The 15,145-nt window shown below is 40.6% G+C and overlaps 1 protein-coding gene across 1 annotated transcript in view; it reads right to left on the bottom strand.

The window, feature by feature from the left end:
• LOC144595794 (metalloreductase STEAP3-like) overlaps positions 1 to 12,733 on the bottom strand; it is a 33,441-nt gene extending 20,708 nt beyond the window's left edge. The window contains exon 1 of the mRNA XM_078403459.1: positions 12,697 to 12,733. The gene's annotated coding sequence lies outside the window, so the exon portion shown is untranslated. The remainder of the gene's footprint in view (positions 1 to 12,696) is intronic.
• Between the last annotated feature and the right edge of the window lie 2,412 nt (positions 12,734 to 15,145).

Below are 15,145 nucleotides of genomic sequence, written 5' to 3'. Positions count from 1 at the left end.
ATTCTTAAACTGTGGCCCCTTGTTCTGGACTCCCCCAACATTGGGAACATGTTTCCTGCCTCTAATTTGTCCAATCCCCTAATTATCTTATATGTTTCAATAAGATCCCCCCTCTTAGTAGCCAATTATATTGAAAAGTTGTCACAAATGAGCAAAGCAGAAAGTAGCATGGAAGTTTTACTATAGTTTTTTTTATCACAATTTTATAGAACATAAAATTAAAATAAATCAGAACATTCAATGAATTACAATAGACACCAAATAATTAAAGTTTTAAAACTTTTGAATATCAACAGATTTATGGAAAACGGGGAAATTTGACATTCTAGTCATCAATTAATATTTATATGGCTCCCTAATGTAATATCACAATGTGCTGAATTGGAGTATAATCAAACAAAAATCTGATAGCTTATTTTTGAAAAAATAGCAGGACAGATACAATACAATACAATATATCTTTATTGTCATTGTACAGGGGTACAAGAAGATTGGGAATGTGCATCCCATACGATGCAATAAATTAATTAGCTAGTCAGTATTAATTTAAACAACCCAGTGAAACAAATTAGAATAGTTTTAAAACAGAATCACCAAAGGCATGTTCAAGGAAAAGAATGGTTTGGATCTGTACTTCACCATTCAAGCCCCTTTCAGAAAATCCCAGACATTACCTAAACGGGAAGGTGGCTGGTAGTTTAAAATCCAATCCAAACATTGGTCGCCTGATGTTACTCCCTCCATTGTAATGTCAGCCTAGATTCGCCTATTCAGGCTGGACAATCCTATAACCTTCTGACACTGAACAAATCACACCAAGTGGCGAGTTTTAAAGAGGTGAAGATGAGAGTATATTGTGCAGTGTAGTGCATCATTAAAGTTTCAAGTTGCACTTCATTCAACAAAGGTCAACATCTGAGCGTTAACATAAGAAAAATGTACAAAAATGGAAATTTATGCTGACTTAAAATGATTTCCATCTGGGAGGACTTTCAACAGCTCACGCTGTGAAGGAACAGACTATCATTGCCAGCAACTTGTGGATTAACTACACACTAGAAAACCATAAATTGTCTTCAGTTTCATAAAATAAAATGACTATTTTACCATTATTATCGTCTAATATTTAGAACTAACATATGGTATAAAGGAGCAATGTATTGTGCCCCAGTGACTAATAAAATGGAATAAGTTGCACTTAGGAAGTCATTAGTAAAGTGAAGAACAAACTTTTGAAGACTAAAGGCAAAAGATTGGAGTGGTGTAAACACCTGCGGTGTGGAGGAAGTTTGAGGATCAACCACCTTTTCCTTGTGCTGAAATTATTACAATCTGTGGCCATAGATTTCCTCAAATCTGCTCCTATTTGTCATAAGTCCAAGAGAATTTTAGATTGATCGTGCAAAAAGGGCTTTCACTTCTTTTGATTTGAAAAGCAATGGCAGGGAAGTGGGAATAAAGTTCCAGGAATATAGTGACTATTTACATTTTTGGCAGGAAATTCTGATGTATGGTCCAAATTATAACTACATTTTTCAGAACTAATAGGTGCACTGTTCTGGCTTAGATGTTCAGTAACACTAACATCAGTGTTGTGGAGACTCCATCGGTCTTGCTTTTGTCAATTCAAAATGAAACCTTCTCGCATAGATGGTTTGCTCAAGCAGTGGTAAAGACTCAAGCAGAAATTTACTCCAGAAAGTAACAGTTCAAATGTTTTGAGTTCACAGGCAGAAACTGTGTCTCTCGATTAAATCACAAATTGGAGGAACAGCACCTCACTTGGGCAGCTTACACCCCAGTGATATGAACATTGACTTCTCTAACTTCAAGTAAACCTTACTTTCCTTCTCTCTCCATCTCTCCCGCTTCCCAGTTCTCCAACCTGTCTGACCGGCACAGACCTACTTGAACTTTATACTGTTTTAAAACTGTTTCTAATTTTGTTTCACTGGGTTGTATAAATTTATACTGATTAGCTAATTCATTTATTGCATCGTATGGAAGGCGCATTCCTAATCTCGTTGTACCCATGTACAATGATATATTGTATTGTGTTGTCTCTGACTACATTTTATCTGTTTGATTTGTTGTTACCTTCTCCCAGCTAACAATGATCCATGCTACATTTTCTTTGATTTACATCCCCTTTGTCCTGTTTTCATACCTTACACTTCCTTATCTATGTATTTTTCTCTCTCCTGACATCAGTCTGAAGAAGGGTCTTGACCCATTCCTTCTCTCCAGAGATGCTGCTTGTCCCGCTGAGTTACCCCAGCATTTTGTGTCTATCTTCGGTTTAAACCAGCATCTGCAGCTCCTTCCTACACTAATTCTATAGTATGAGAACCTTTTTGTATGAAACTGAATATGGTTCAGTGCTGAAATTTGAGTTAAATGGCACAAATCTCTCTCTTCTTTTGTGTTATAACCCAGCATTTAAAAAATATTGTTGCAAAATAAAAGCGAATTGTCAACAACACAAATGTACAACATATATACATCTGAGCATATCCAGACGATCAGTAACTTGAACAATTCAGCAAAGAAAATATGGACAGAGCCCAGCAAAATGTTCTCTTCAGGAAAATGTTAATGTTTCCACCACTGCCCCTTCCAAGTTTTTTGTGTCCATGTATTGTGAAGTTGAAATGAGAGAACAATCTTTAACAGAATAATTAATACCATACCTTAACCAATCCATATTTCATCAGAATACAAGATCGTCAATAAGTGAATTCAATCATCTTGACCACCTATAAGCAAGTTTCCCAAAGTGATCAAAAGGACACAAATTGCCAGAATAACTCAGCTGGTCAGGCAGCATCTTTGGAGAAGGTAAATAGGTGACGTTTCAGGTTGGGAACCTTTTTCAGACTGATTGTAGGAGGAAGGGGAAGAAATCTGGGAGAGAATCACAGAGGGGAACCTATGAGAGAGTCTAGAGGAGGAGAACTTCAAAGTATACGTCGAGGAGATTTCACAGTGGAGCAGTTAAAATATATGCCTCAGCATCTGCAGTTCTTTGCTTCTACAGTCTGACTGCTCCACTGCAAAATCTCCTCACCTACTTTGAAGAATTTATCCTTTTCTCTGTGTCAAGAGATCTGTGAGACCCTCTCTCATCACCCCCCCCCCCCTTTGTGATTCTCTCCCAGCTTTTTCCACCCACCCACCCACCCCACCATCAGTGCGAGGAAGAGTCCCAACCATCAGCTATCCTTATTCTGTGGTGGTGATGCCTGACCCGCTGAGTCACTGCAGCACTACATTGTGTCCCCAAGTGATCAGTTGAGCTTCTCAGTCAAATCAGTTATATCCACTGCACACAATGTGACATCCAGCAGAAACAAATGTGCCATTAACCAACCTGGACTAAGATTTAGTATTTCAGCAGCACCCCCAAAAATATGTTTTTGAAGTCTTCTGCTAATCGTAGCATGAACCAAAGAAATAATTTAAACCACTTCAAAGGAAAGCACAATATTTAAATCCAGAAAAGGACAGGTAAAGAATGAGGCAGAAAAATGTTTATTGTTTGAATCACCAGACATTTCCTACGAAACCCAGAGTACAAGTTGTCCCGGACGAATAACTTGTTTGCCTATTTCACACTCCACATTGGACAATAACCCCATGACTCAGGTTACAAGAAGCTCAAATCTTACATGTTTGTCCTTCCTCCCTTCATGATTTGCGATAAAAACAAGGGGAAAAAACATTTATAAAACAATTTTCACATTCTCAAGCTGTCCCAGTTTTCTTTCAGATAAAGATGATAAATATTTTCACTTGGTGAGGTACAGGGAATGTGACAACCAATCATTTCACAGCAAAACACAAGATCACACCTACAACGGGACCCCACCACTGGCCATATCTTCCCATCCTCTCCCCTCTCTGCGTTCCGCAGACACCGTTCCCTCCGTAACTCCCTGGTCCACTCGTCCCTTCCTACCCAAACCACCCCATCCCCGGGCACTTTCCCCTGCAACCGCACGAGATGCAACACTTGTCCCTTTACCTCCCCCTCAACTCCATTCAAGGACCCAAACAGTCTTTCCAGGTGAGACAGAGGTTCACCTGCACCTCCTCCAACCTCATCTATTGCATCCGCTGCTCCAGATGTCAACTTATTTACATCGGTGAAACCAAGCGCAGGCTCGGCGATCGCTTCGCTCAACACCTGCGCTCGGTCCGCGTTGGCCAAACTGGTCTCCTGGTGGCCGAGCACTTCAACTCCCCCTCCAATTCCCAGTCTGACCTTTCTGTCATGGGCCTCCTCCAGTGCCATAGTGAGGCCCACCGGAAATTGGAGGAACGGCACCTCATATTTCGCCTGGGCAGCTTGCAGCCCAGTGGTATGAACATCGACTTCTCCAACTTTAGATAGTTCCTCTGTCCCTCTCTTCCCCTCCCCCTTCCCAGATCTCCCTCCATCTTCCTGTCTCCACCTATATCCTTCCTTTGTCCTGCCCCCACATCAGTCTGAAGGGTCTCGACCCGAAACGTCACCCATTCCTTCTCTCCTGAGATGCTGCCTGACCTGCTGAGTTACTCCAGCATTTTGTGAATAAATACCTTCGATTTGTACCAGCATCTGCAGTTATTTTCTGTTAAAAAAGATTAGATAATCTGTTTTAGCAGTATGCGTAAATGGGTTTAAAACAGGGCGGAAGTACTCCTCCTTTATAAAGTAGTAACATTTGATCTCTCATATCTATCCAAGGTCAGACAGAGAGCCTTGGACTAGGTTTTGTCCAAAAGTAGTGCACTGAAGAAACATGAGTAACATGCTGGAGCCTCTGGGCTGGCCCTTGAACCCATTCTCAGGGGTCAGCTGTGCCACCATTAAAACTAGTGTGCATACCTTAAAATTTAAAGAGTCATAGAGCAAGGAACCACAGCCTCGGGCTGCCTGATTCTGCATAAACTATCAACCACACAAATCCATTTGAAACCCCTCTGCTACCTATTTTACTATTGCAAAAAAAAAGACAATTCAGTGGCTGAAAGGAACTCCAATAAAAGTACAAAACATTGTAACATTTTTAAATGTTCATAACTTCCCCATTATAATATATCAATTGAAGCACTGTTTATTTGGTCTACCGTACAATATAAGATGGTGCTCCAAATATCGCAACAATTCATTTATTTAAAGTTACTTTCAGAGGATCATTTGAAGTTATTTTGAAATCAATAATTACTTAATCAAAATTGTATTCAAAGAATTGATTCCAAAGTTACAACAGCACCCAGCAGGTCATGCCAGAATATAACCAACAATAACTTTGCTCTTTCTATTCCACTATCCTTAAGCAAAAATAGTATTCATTTGCACAGGGGCATTTATCAGTATCCTTATATGATGAATGATAGCTACAAGCATACAAGCTGAGGATTTTGAGCAGTGCAATTGGTTTTGTTTCACATGCAACGGACAGACATTATTCCAGCGATCCAGGGTTACTCAATGCCAACACTGCTATTTTTGATTGAACGATTAACCAAGCATATCTCTCTTCAAGAGCCTCTCCAGACTGTGCATTAGACCAATCACACCCCCCCCCCCCTTACCTCCACTCTCAACCCCTTTTCAAAGTATATACTGTATGTATTATTTTATAGGAGGTCATTTACCCAGAGGAATATGTTACAGAATTCAATTATTCCTCAAAGTCTTTCAAGCAAAAGTGAAATAAAAGTCAATTATATTTAAAGCTGCCTTTTAGTTTGAAACAGCATAACTATTTGAAAGGCAACATGGACAGTGAATGCCAACCTTGTGCCCAGATCCCCAAAATAAGAGAGAAAAAATAGGTTTAGTTTTCTAGGAGAGATTTTCAACCATGATATCATTTGCCTGAACAGAATTTGTGTAAACGATCCCATGACTGTATGACTTGGAAAAGAACATGGGTATTATCTCCAGCATCATTATTGATCCCTCAATCTACGACGTAACAAAAATTGATTATATGGTCCTCAGCAAATTGCAGTTTGTGGAGACTAAAGGCCCTGTCCTGATTTTTCAGGTGACTACAGGTGACTAGAATGTTGCCACACGGTCGCCGGGGTGTCGCCTGCATGGTTGTGAGTAGTCTCCAAAGAACCGTAGCATTTTTCTGGCCGCGGCTGGATTTTGAAATGTTTAAACATTTTCGTCGACTGTTGGTTTGACGCCAATGATTGTAGCTTGATGTCTCCTGACGTAGGTGCTGTAACGCCAGGTGACATAAGTTGTCGCCAGTGCTGACTTTGGTGAATTCCATTGGCGACTACCAACGTCAACTGGCGACAGGTACCGGCGTCAAAACCGGAAGCGAAAATGACGTGAATTGTCTTCGGTTGTCGCCAACAGGGTCGTGGCTTGTCGTAGCTTGTCGCGGGTAGTCATAGGTTGACTTCAGTTGTTGTAGGTTGTCGCCTGTGTGGTCGTAGGTTGTCGAAGGTGCGGTCGTAGGTGGACGTCCTAAGTCGCGATGATTGTGTTGCCGGTTGTCAGTAGCTTGCCGTAGCTTGACGTCGACTAGGTGGTAGGTTGTTGTAGCTTGTCGTAGACATTGTCATGGGGGGGTCCAGTCGCCGGTTTTTCAGCGACCTGCTACGACTATGACAGTCGCTGGCAGTCGCCTAAAAAATCGCCTAAGTGGGACAAGGGCTTTATTTGCAATTAGCTGTCACCTTTCCTACTTTATTCTCGTGCCCTATACTTTAGCTTTATGGTGCTTAAGCTGAACTATAGCTGTCGAAGCTGTTGCACTAACAAGAAATGTTAAAATAATGGCTAACGTACCCTGTGATTCCCCAACTGATTACTGTACCTGCACGTTAATTTTCGGTTTGTTATTACTACTTTATTACTCATATATACTCTCCATCATTGTGATGGAAGAATAAAGTTGGGACTTCACCTCCGTCAATTCATATGTTCGAATGAAATCAAGTTAAATTGCTTACCAGAAATGTCATATCGCCAACGCTCCTGAATTAATCCACTGATTGTGTCAGCCGCTTTGTTACTGATACATCTACTTGCATCTCTATCATATACATGATTGTTGTTTCAACAGTAAATTGATAAATTAGAATTCTTTCATGCAATGCCTTCAAGGGAGTACAATCCTCATCAAGGCTACAGGAATTTAAGAGGGTTAATACGTTTGACACAATTTTTCAGGGCAAATAGGATTAGGCGATAAATACTGCTAGGCAAGGATTCCTTAAATTCCGGGAACAAAAATGTAGTTTGTTCACCCCCTTTACAGTGAGCCAGATTTTGAATCACATGCTGTTTGAAAACAAACAGTAGAAAAATGTATTTGTGGAAATGGCATCTTGCACGATTTGCACATTTTTATTTGCCCGATAAACTAGAAAGTGTGGTAATTTAACAGTGCATATACTCAACTTTCTTAGCATAGAGAGAGCAGGGAGATGTTCCTTCAGGATAATGCAAAAGGTAACATTTAACATTTAAACCATTTAACTTGTTGTTTTGTTTCTGGAGTCCACTTTCATTTTTCCTTTCATTCTGAACATGTTCAACTAGAAATGGTGCAACAGATGGTACTGGTGCCTCACAACTCCAGCAGTCCAGGTTTGACACTAGTGTGGAGTTTACATGTCTTCCCTCTAACTATGTAGGTTTTCTTTACACAATCCAGTTTCCTGCCACGTCTCAAACACTTGCTGGTTGGAAGAGTACAGCACAAGAACAGGCCCTTCGGCTCACAACGTCTGTGCCAAACATTAAGCCAAAACCTTCTCTTATCTGCCTGCACATAATCCATATTCCTACATTCCCTGCATATCCCCATGCCTATCCAAAAAGTCTATTCAATGCCACTAATCAATACCTCCACCACCACCACTGCACGTCCCAAGCTCTCACCATCTCCTGTGTAAGAAACCTTGCCCCTTACATCTTCTTTAAACTTTGCCCCTCTCACCATAAAACTATGCTCTCGAGCATAGGGGAAATTATGCCTCTCATAATTTTATATACTTCTATCGGGTCTCCCTGCAAGCTCCAGCGTTCCAGAGAAGACAATCTACGTCTCTGCTTATTTTGAGATCTGTGGCCTCTTAGCTCTACAGTCCTCATACAAGAGAAATAACAGCCCTCCCTCTACCCTATCCACCCATTGAAAACATTATCTGTTTCAAGGAGGTCTCCTCCCATTCTATTAAACTCTTAGAATACTAATTATTTTTTTTTCATGTGACAGGCCTGCCAGGCGAATTATTAGTAATAATGTATCTTTGCTGCACTCCCTCTGCAGTGAGTATATTGCAAAAAGCAATCCGCTGGAGGAAATTGTGGTTAACAGGGAGCAGTATCTGTGAAGGAAAATGGACAGTTGACATTTTAGATTAGGACCCATCATCTGTACTGAACAGTACAGAAGAGATGCATAGAAAAGAACTGCAGATGCTGGTTTAAATCGAAGGTAGACACAAAATGCTGGAGTAACTCAGCGGGACAGGCAGCATCTCGGGAGAGAAGGTATGGGTGACGTTTCGGGTCGAGATCCTTCTTCAGACAGATGTCAGGGGAGTGGGTGGTACAGAGATAAAATGTAGTCGGAGACGGTAAGATTGGTGAGAGAACTGGGAAGGGATAGAGAGAGAGGGAAAGCAAGGGCTACTTGAAGTTCGAGAAGTCAATCTTCATACCATTGGGGTATAAGCTATCCAAGCAAAATACGAGGTGCTGTTCCTCTAATTTGCGCTGGGCCTCACTCTGACAATGGAGGAGGCCCAGCACAGAAAGGTCAGATTGAGAATGGGAGGGGGAGTTAAGGTGCTGAGCAACTGGAAGATCAGGTAGGTTTAGGCAGACTGAGTGGAGGTGTTCAGTGAAATGATCGGCGCGCCTGCGTTTTGTCTTGTTGATATACAGGAGTTGACACCTGGAACAGCGTATACAGTCGATGAGGTTGGAGGAGATGCAAGTGAACCTCTGCTTCACCTGAAAAGACTGTTGGGGTCCTTGGACAGAGTCGAGGGGGGAGGTAAAGAACAAAGGAGAAGAGGGGTGAGGCAAGGGTTAACAAGTGATTGATAGATCCAGGTGAGGAGTTCATTGGCAGAAAGGTCTACTGTCCATTTCTCTCCACAGATTATATTGGCCCACTGTTACTCCAGCAGGTTGTAACTGCAGATTCCATGTAGTGTCTTGTGGCTCCTTAACAAATATATTCTTTTTTTGAGGGCAAGGAAAACAAAATTGTCACCAATACCCAAGGTGTAGTTTCATCAAAACTATTTCTAATTACAGTAAAATAATGTTACTTTTTAATTCATTTTCGCTTGTAAAAACCAACATAAGATTTGCCTTTCAACCCTACTTGTTAACTTTGTGCAAGGCCATCTAAGTTCCTTTGAACACAAACATTTCTCAATTGCCCATCATTTGAAAAAACACCTTACTTCAACTTTTTCCCCCACCAGTGGATAACCTCATATATTTTCCACATTGTACACCTACCATGTTATTGCCCAATCATTTAGCTTGCCTACACCCCTCAAAGGATTTTTGCATCTTAATTACCATTCATATCCCACGATTAATTTAATCTTGTCAGTAAACTTGGAAATATTGCGATATTACAATACTCACTATGAAGATAGTGGTCAGTTTTCATTACAGTATATCTCATTCTATATCAAACATCCCAGAATTGAAAAAAAGGGTTTCAAAGTAGAGGGCAATGGTCTGGAAAGAAAAGGGAATATGGCAAAGGATTTTCTCCCAAGAGGCAAGTTTCTTTCAATTCTATTAAGCGAAGAATAAAAAGATACCATTAACTTCATTAAATTCAATGTAATTTATTTGATCAATTCATGTTCTTTTTTTAATGCATATCATTTTATAATTATCTGTATGCCCTTCATCAGTGATAATTCTGCTCCTTGAACATGTTAGATATTCCCTGATGTCCATTTGTTAACCTTTGCTATCTTGATCTAATTGCACCTATGTTTCCAAAACTAGGTAATGTGAATTAAAAAGAACTATTCCAAAAACAGTCCGTAAATTTCTGCGTTTTATTCTTGTTCCCAATTTAATCATTATCCTGATAACAATCAAATATTAATTCTCATTCAGCTAATTATTGGTGTAAGACATTTAACCAATGAATCAAACTCCTCTAAGATTTTGTAATAACCTTTCATATGAGACCTATACCAGAGGCCAGGATACCTATGGAGCATTTTTAATGAGCTGAAGAATGTACCGACTGATCCCATGGATTTGTAAGAAAATAACTGCAGATGCTGGTACAAATCGAAGGTATTTATTCAGCAGGTCAGGCAGCATCTCAGGAGAGAAGGAATGGGTGACGTTTCGGGTTGAGACCCTTCTTCAGATCCCATGGATTTTGTTCCCAACTTTCTTGGATGACTCAACCAGTGCCAAGTTCATTCTCAAGGCTGTCCTGCAGTGAATACAGCAAGAACTCTGCAACCATTCTCCATTTATGGAAAGCACATGTTTTTGGAAAGTCTTGGATTCAGCAAAACATTGTATGTTGAAAAGGCTGGGCTAAACGCATCAGGGGAATTTAGTTGCAACATGTTCCAATAGCAAGTGGAACATTATATTTATGAACCATAAAATAGTTTTGCAAATTAAAAGCACATATACCAAAGAAAAAGTAGTATTACAATGAAAATTCATAAATCAAAAGTGGGAAAATTGAAAATAAAATTACTTTTAACTTTGTTTATTTTCCTCCCAACTATCACCCTACCAACACTGGAAACAAGGAACTGCAGATGCCAGTTAATACACAAAAGGACACAAAGTGCTGGAGTGACTCAGCAGGTCAGGCAGCATCCCTGAAAAACATAGACAGGTGACGTTTTGGGTCATAGAAACATAGACATAGAAAATAGGTGGAGGAGTAGGCCAATCAGCCCTTCAAGCCAGCACTGCCATTCAATATGATCATGGTTGATCATCCAGAATCAGTATCCCGTTCCTGCTTTCGCCCCATTTCCCTTGATTCCGTTAGTCCTCGGAGCTAAATCTAACTCTCTCTTTAATACATCCAGTGAATTGGCCTCCACAGAATTCCACTGCATGTGTATTCTTTGCACTCAGCTTGATACTTACTACCCTTCAGAAGCCTGTGCAGGTTCCTCAATGCCCAGTTCCACGGAGTCTGCCATCCCTCCCCTCTAACTAGTGTAGGATGCATTCATGTCTTGGTGACATCCACCAAAAGATGAAAGAGTGCTGGTTTCGTGTAGGTTGTGAGAAAAAACTGCGACGAACTTGGGAAATTTGACCATGCTCATCTTAACACAGAGTAGCTTCACACGAGGAAGCCATTCAGTGCTGGTTTGGAACTCCTACAAAATAATTTTACAATTTTTGTTTTGGAGTTTTTTTGAGCAGTGTTGGAGATATTGCTAATAACACCTTAACGCCAGAAAAGCAGCGCACCACAACACAACACAACACGTGACATTAGGTTGAAGAAGGGTCTCGACCCGAAACGTCACCCATTCCTTCTCTCCTGAGATGCTGCCTGACCTGCTGAGTTACTCCAACATTTTGTGAATAAATACCGTGACATTAGGTTGATCATTACAGCCCACTGTAACAAGGCAGATGTCAAAACAGTGACGGAGGAGGGAAGACTTAACCAACGATTTAATCGGCATTCTTTCAAGGTGAGCTGGTGAAACATGCCTCAACACATTATTTAATTTGGCTCGTAGTATGCAATAGTAAAAGTGCACACTTGCAATTCGCAGTCGATTATGTAAGCAAATGTACAGCGCCCAAAATACTTTTACAGGCCGTTTTCCACCTGTACGTCTTTGGACGGACGTTTTGGGTCGAGGACACTTTTTCAGATTGAAGTATCTCAACTCGAAGCGTGGTCACGCATCCATGTCCTCCAGAGATGCTGCCTGACCCTACCAACACTCTCAGCTCACCCCAACTTCCCCCACAAGTCAGCACATTAACTGGCGCTAATCACATTAGAAAAGTGCTCAACAAAAGTTTTTTTTTTGTCGTTGATTCTCTCCAATTTACCATTGCTGGATTATTTATAAATCCGTTTGAACAGAATGGTTGGAACAAACTTTTTCCAAAAATTCATTCTGTTAATGTCACAGACAGCGCCTACTTTTGGGAATAGAAACATTGCATGTTTCTAACTTACGGAGTAAATCGTGCAGTTCTGCACGTCTAGGCATATCTTTCGTTTGAACTCGAAATAATGACATTGAATTGAAACAAGAACAGCGGCACTAAACAAAACTGTTTTTCTCCCATTTAACTCTCAGACTGGGGTGGGGGAGACCGATACTATAATGTAACTTTCGACTTCGCACTTAACCCAATGTGCTGCATTTAAGTTCGTTGTTGGCTGATCTTTATTTAAATGCAAACTCATCAGTAAGAAGAACGGACGGAAGGGTACAAGTACACTAGGAGCGTACACACTAGGAGCGTACACACTTCCTCAAAGTTCAGGTTTGAGCAACGATACTGTGTTACACCACCAGCTCTTCCCCTGCAACATATTGGCGACTGTTCCGACCCAGAAACCATTAGGAAACAACTCGGTTTAGAAACTCTACGCAATTTACGGCAACATTACAACGCTGCATTAACACAGCGCACTCACTGGAAAAAAAAAACCATTCTGGCTTCACAGTACTTACACGTTGTTGCTACGCTTCAGACAAGTGGAACGCAGTTCTGCCATGTGACCAACTGCAGTCAATCCCTACACTGCCCCTCCTTCCACATTAGATGAACATAGGCACGCTAATCGGAAGGAGCACACACATTTAGGAATATCAGAACCAGACACATCGTGGCAGCGAAGGGAATCTCAGGAAATATTCATGCGGTTGAAGAGATTATCATAAACTCAAAGAATTTCGAGTTGTCCTTGCTATACAACCCCCCCACCCAGGGCGTATTGCACTAACGGCTGAAAAGGCATTGCTTATTTGTATTTTTTTTGTTTTTACAAATATTTTGTACTTTGCAAAACCAAAAATTCTCTGAAGGCTCTGACACAAAGCCGACCATTTAAGCCAAATTGTTCTGCCATTTCTTCTACATCATTATCCCCAAAGGTAAAAAGTGAATCTTCTGGAATATTGTTAATATCTAAATATTTCGACTTTTTAATTAACTTTTTACATTTATCATTGGAAGCTGTTGTAGATTCAAGCAGCCTGGATTTCACATTATTGACCAAACTCCTCAAAAACTGTTGACTATCTTTAGTAGGTACTTTACCAGCTCTCAAATTTATTCCATTAAATATCATCTGGCTTGTTGCTTTCTCCACTTGAGTATAATTTTTTTTTCCTGGCTTCTCTATTTGACATTCAAGAACCTTGATAGTTCATTTAATTTCCTCATGTGCTTTACTAAGTGTACAATTTCAGTTCTGCAGTTCAAGTGACAGTTCAGACAACTCTAGCAAACTGTCCATCAACAAGCCCAAATTATTTATCAAAGCTGATGACTTCTTTCAGAAAGAGTATAAAACTTTTTTCAGCCCCTTGTACTTTGCTCTCTCTGCACTAGATCTTGAAGCATCACAGCGTGCTTTTCCAAAATGTTCCCAAGTAATCCATTACAGCTGGTCAGCTGAAACCCCCACTTCCATCACTGGTTCCAGTCCAGTCTGAAGGGAGGACGTGGTCACAGGGAGAATGTGCAAACAGACAGTACTGGAGGTCAGGTCAGATATGGAGCTGTGAGACATGCGTGATACTTCCAGTGCCATCTTGTTGCCTATGAAGCACAAAATAATTGACGAGGTTAGGAAAATTAATTTATACAGCCTCTTGCAAATTTATTCAGAGTCTAGGTATATTTTCAAATTGCAAATTGGGTAATTGCTTAAAAGAATAATTTATAAGGATCAAGCAGATGAGTGGAATTAGACTCCTTAGTTGTTGCGGAAAACACAATGGCCATAGACTTGTCCGGTTGCTGAACACTTTATTCCCATACTGACCTTTCTGTCCTGGGCCTCCTCCACTGTCAGAGTGAGGCCCAATGGAAATTGGAAGAACGGCATCTCGTATTTCACTTGTACATTGCTGCAAAAAGACTGGCTTTGAGATGAGTACTTTCAATAGAAAGCCTCACTCATCAGCCATTCGTCATTGAAATTATAAAGGTGACATTCAGATATTCTGCCATAATTCAACAGACAACAGGAAAAAAGCACCTTCATCATCAGTGTACAGTTTGTCCATAACACTGCTGGATATTTCTCTTAATGGTTATTTAATAGCACATCATAATTATTTGATATAATTAAAATATCATTCTGGTTATGTCCTTTTTAAACCTGTTGATAAACAGCTGAGAAAGTTCCCAATTGAAAGGTTTGCTGTGCAGGACAGCATGTTCAATACATTTCCTAAATTACAAATATTTTCACACTGTTATATAATCATGTTTATATGCCTTTGTACGTGTAATTCACCGATGCATGTACAAGATATGTAGGAAAATAACTGCAGATGCGGCACGGTAGCGCAGCGGTAGAGTTGCTGCTTTACAGCGAATGCAGCGCCGGAGACACAGGTTCGATCCTGACTACGGGTGCTGCACTGTAAGGAGTTTGTACGTTCTCCACGTGACCTGCGTGGGTTTTCTCCGAGATCTTCGGTTTCCTCCCACACTCCAAAGACGTACAGGTATGTAGGTTAATTGGCTGGGTAAATGTAAAAATTGTCCCTAGTGGGTGTAGGATAGTGTTAATGTACGGGGATCACTGGGCGGCACGGACTTGGAGGGCCGAAAAGGCCTGTTTCCGGCCGTAGATATATGATGATATGATATGATATGATATGATATGATATGCTGGTACAAATCGAAGGTATCACAAAATGCTGGAGTAACTCAGCAGGCCAGGCAGCATCTAGGAGAGAGGGAATGGGTGATGTCTTGGGTCGAGACCCAAAACGTCACCCATTCCCTCTCACCTAGATGCATGTACAAGTGTACCGATGTGCCAAAAAGATTGAACTAAAAATCAAAATTAATTTCAGAGGTATTTCAACCTTAGTTAATATTTTTGACATAAAATATTTTGGCGTAATAATGATTTTAAAGCTATGATAAAACCAACATATT

Source organism: Rhinoraja longicauda, chromosome 8 (assembly GCF_053455715.1).
Source record: "Rhinoraja longicauda isolate Sanriku21f chromosome 8, sRhiLon1.1, whole genome shotgun sequence".
In the NCBI taxonomy this organism is placed as follows: domain Eukaryota; kingdom Metazoa; phylum Chordata; class Chondrichthyes; order Rajiformes; family Arhynchobatidae; genus Rhinoraja; species Rhinoraja longicauda.
Note: the sequence above shows the minus strand (reverse complement) of the source record. Positions and strands in the feature narration are given on the sequence as shown.